Here is a 5,022-nt window from a genome sequence, read left to right as displayed (position 1 = left end):
CACCCTTAGTCCTTGAGGGGTTCATTCCTCTGTGAGCAGTTTGTGCCTTATTGGCCTGCAAGGAGTGTGAACGAAATCTCTTGTTCAATAAGGATAGAGATACAAAGAAACAATAACGTTTGTGCTAAGAAGAAACCAAAGATTGATTAAATGTAAGTGAAAACTTACAACATAACTTCACCACTGAAAGTAATCCAATTTGATCCATGGTGATAACAATAGTCCAAATCACTAACAGGAAAATGCAACTCATCAAAAGGAATAAAAAGGCCATAGATTTTTCTTGTAGCAATACTTATTAAAAACTTTTAATGTGAATCCAACTTTGTATCAGGTTTGACATGCCCCTTTTCTGCTAAATGTAACGAGCAATAAGATTAATTACTATACAATGAATCCAACTATTTATAGGCCTTTCATACAATAAAACCACAAATTCGAGTTGTGGAATTTTAGTACTAAATAATAAATAAGCTTTTTATGTTGCACAAAACTAAAAGCTTTTAAATAATGAACATTTAACATGATAGCAAGGAAACAATATTCCAAGCAATAGGTGGTGGGCATGCACCAAATTTTTTTAGCATAACAACAACTTCATTCTCACATTTGTTGAATATCGTTCATCATAATATGTGCACTTGTTTAAAAAGCATCTCCCCAATACAAAGAAATACCAATAGCATTGTTTAAAATGCTACTTTCACATTTCTTAGACAACATGAATTCAATGCCAGAGCAGCAAGTTCATTCTGACATTCTCACAGTTGTTAGACTACCACAATTCAATGCCAATGAAGCACAAGCATTCACTCAAAGACAAATGAAAACATTTTGACATGGTTGTTGGTTAATGTAGATCCTTTATAGTTGCAACATAGAGTGTGCCATTTTCAGCATGTACTTAGCTAAATCCTAACAAACTTCATTTAATAATACAATAAACATGGGATGATGCATCAACCAATAACAAATTAAAATATGCAGCATAGTTAGTTGCCTTATAAAATGATGCAAAAGTAATACTACTATAGAAACACCTATTGAAACTTGACAATATGCTGAATAAATCATCAAATTAGTCATTCCAAATATAGTTATTGTGCTTAGTACTAAGTACATGAGGCTGACTGTTGGTAACAACCTATATTTTTTCATGTCATTAAGATACATCATTGACAACAGTCATCGTTGATAAATTCATTACAGAAAAGCAAAGCAGGTTATGTTATGCCTAAATTTGAGTCTGGGCTTTGAAGTCAGAGCATCATAGGTATATCAATTTCAAACACAAACAAGTAATATCTCAGTAGAAGAGCACAATCAACAACCAAATTCAGTATCAAATTGCAAAACAATTAAAGTTTTTTCAAAGCTCATTTGTGAAATAAGCATTGACCTTTCATGCTCATCGTAATATGCAAGAAGAAAAGAAACCACAAGAATATTGCATAGAAGATTATGCTATATGCTTCTTTAGAACTAATTGAAAAAAGTAGTTGAGCTTACTGTCAAGTTCCTTGAGATTAAAAATGGCGGCCTCAAGTTCTTCCCTTTTTGCATTTCTTTGAAAGTCCGAGACATCATTGGTGGACTTCTTTGAGGGGAAGCAGCAACATGAAGATCTTGGTAAGTTGGGCATAGAAAGAGGGCTATAGCCATAAAGATTGTCTATTGAAAACACATCCAGTCCCCACATATACTAGTCCTTGAATGCCATCAAGTCCTTTCATGTTAACCTGAAATGAACAATTGAAGTCCATTAAATTGCAGTCCATCAAACAGGGATGAAGGTTGGAAATTACAGAATTGTGTCCACAATTTTTACTTCAGGGTTGTTAACAGTTACTGCATTGCATGCATGCTAATGCAGTGTGAAATTTGGTGAAATAATTGCACATAAGGCGATGCCGTTTTTCTATTGACTCTAGATAAAATCATTGAATCAATGTTAACTTACATCAAAGAAAACTGTGTTGTGATTGGCAGATCGATCACTGCGATCAATACCATCAAATCTCTAGAGGAACTGCACATAACACACATCTCTACCAACTTCTGGATCCATAAGAAAACACATTGCTTCCCGAACGGCCTGGCTGTTGTTAACATAATGATGACAATCAAGATTAAGAATGAAGGGAGCATTTGTGAGAACTGCAGACACTCTCACCTGCATAAATCCATACAAACATCAAGCATCATAAAATCTTAATGAACTTATACGAAATATTAGTGAACTATATATACATACCAGTGCATTTTCAGCACCAACTTTCTTGTGACGTCGGTAACCTGGAACTTGTACCAATTATTGATTGCTAGAACCAAACTAGTCAATCTAATGAACATAAAAGTTTTCCATTATAAGAAAAAGGAAACAATTTTTTTTCACACAGAATGACTCAGTACTTTATACAATGTTCTTTTCTTTATGCCTATCATTGTCAATACTATAGTTGATTACATACAGAAATAATGGATATACTTGAATCATGCCAGGGTGATCGCGTGAGTTATTTCCTGGCCAAAGTGTACCATCTTGCATAGTCCATCCTTCTTCTGGTGTTTTTTGAGCCTTAGCTACCATGACATTAACTCATACTTTATACTCTTCATAGTCTCCTTGTGACAAAATTGAAAGGTAAATCAATCACGAAGAGATTGCTCTAAGATACTCAATCTGGGAAAACAAGGTGGTGAATACTAGCAAATCAGATACATTGACTCTCTTGCTCATCACCATAAACAGTTCAGCACGAAACCCAAAGAAACATTAAAAAAAGGAAAATGGAAACACGTACTTCTGAAGCTTGTCAATGATTAATCAGATTCCTCTTATCAGGCAACAGAATCCTAGATTCAAGAATCACTAGAGCTCCTAATAGTAAAAAATAGTCGTGGTTGGATCCTGCATTCCATACTTGCGAATCACAAAAGTATTGTACCTGTATTTGTCTCTAACTCATTCGCCATCGTTCACACTGCTGCTTTCCAACTTCTGCTTTATAACATCAGGCTCCCATGTGTATACTATTTTGCAGTTTAAAAAATTAACTTCATTTCCAAAGCCAAGGATACATAAGGTTTTACGTCAAAAGATCACCTAAGTATTAATTGCCTAAATACAATTATATGAGGCTGCTATATATAGAAAGTATATTAAATATATGACAAAAAATAAACAAACCTGACACAGACTTACCGCAATATACTACTACTAATAATAATATAGATAAATTCACACCTTACCTTTATTTCATTGCCTACATTTGCAAATCTTAAACGATTTGTCCAATGAAATGCAAAAAATTAGTAGGATTTAATCTGAACGAACTGATTAAGCCAATTAAGGATGTTACCTTTTTCAGGAAGACTATTGGGTTATCAGACAAAAATGGAGGGTAACCAACTATTAGTCAAACAAATATTTATACTTTACTGATGAATTAAAGTTCAACTGAGCGTAATTTTTTGTTATGAATAGACAATGAAAATGTTTACTTCAAAACAAAAATTATCCTATGTCATCTAATTTTCGCTAAATTCCCTGTTTTTAATCTACAAAAAATATGATGCCCATTTGTTGTGAAGTGTTGTCATCGCCTTTTTGTCTAATGGTGTTCCATCACAAAACCACTGCAAAATTGTAAATATGAAATTACTAACGAACATAAAACATTGAATTATACTTTCATACCAAATTAACAATTAAAAGTTGTTATAGTAAACATACCCTATTCCATTCATTCTTTAAACCGCCGCTCACTATGCACCACATCCAATCCATGACATAATATCCACACTCGTATCCTCCAGGTTGACCGTGACATTAAATGTAATGCGAAATATATTGACTAAACCTAGTACTTTGAAAGTAACACATGCCAATAATTTGAAATACATATTCATTCAATAAGACCATACCTTCGGTTCAATCCACTGAGGTACAGGTGGATCTAGCTTTCCTTCCAAAGTAGTGGTTGTTGTCTTCATTGCACTAGTTACAAAATAATGTTAACGTATACAATCAAATAACCATTGTGTTTGTACTCTATAATTGGTAGACATTACTTATGATGTAAAAAATAACTTGTTAACTGTAGCCTTGATGTTAACATCAGGCTTCTTACGCAAAGAACAAAACCAAACAACAATATTGTCCCGTGGACATAGAACAACAAGTTGCCAGTGTGCCCTGAAGACGAAAAACATTACTTAACCAATTATAATGCACATAATATCCAAACTGTACAACATGAATTTCACTTACTGATTCAGGTAACCTCCTAAGTACACTTGTCGTTGTGATTCCTTGCCCCATGTTTGAATGTAATGTTGACATTTTTGACGTCTGTCCTGATGCAATCCTACCCCGCAAGGGCATGGGCTAGAAGACTCAAAGTAGATTGGGCTAGAGATCCAAGGAAAGGCCCTAGGGTTCTCATGAGCCTTAGGGTAGATTTCGAGCCCATGGGCTAAGTATGAGCCCGCTTATCTTTGTAAATATTAGAATAGGTTTTTCCTTCGTCTAGGCCTTGTATTTTGGCCATTCTAGTAGTATAGGGTTTTAGCCTTGTATTTCGGGGCATTTTGAGTTGTCTTTGTAATAAGGACTTTTTTTTTTATTTTCATGTTTTTTGTCATGGGGGTGAGCTTAGCTATTATAGGGGGTGTGTAGCTAAGCTCTAGCTTCTCATCTCAAGGAGGTGAGCTTAGCTATTAGAGAGGTATGTGTAGCTAAGCTCTAGCTTCTTTAGGAATCTTCTTAAGGAAGTTTCTCAAGGAGGTGAGCTTAGTTATGAGAGGGGTGTGTGTAGCTAAGCTCTAGCTTCTCAAGGAAGTTTTCTCAAAGAAGCTTCTCAAGGAAGTTTTCTCAAGAAAGCTTCTCAAGGAAGCTACCTAGTCTATAAATAGAAGCATGTGTAACACTTGTTGTAACTTTGATGAATGAGAGTCTTGTGAGACACAACTCAAAGTTCAAATTCTCTCCCTTTTTCTTCCTTCAATTTCGTGCTTCCC

At 34.7% G+C, this 5,022-nt stretch overlaps 1 pseudogene; it reads right to left on the bottom strand.

Moving 5' to 3' along the window:
* Positions 1 to 1,652: 1,652 nt before the first annotated feature.
* On the bottom strand, positions 1,653 to 2,976 carry LOC106798518 (cellulose synthase A catalytic subunit 4 [UDP-forming]-like; annotated as a pseudogene).
* Positions 2,977 to 5,022: the final 2,046 nt, after the last annotated feature.

Source organism: Glycine max, chromosome 4 (assembly GCF_000004515.6).
Source record: "Glycine max cultivar Williams 82 chromosome 4, Glycine_max_v4.0, whole genome shotgun sequence".
In the NCBI taxonomy this organism is placed as follows: Eukaryota; Viridiplantae; Streptophyta; class Magnoliopsida; order Fabales; family Fabaceae; genus Glycine; species Glycine max.
Note: the sequence above shows the minus strand (reverse complement) of the source record. Positions and strands in the feature narration are given on the sequence as shown.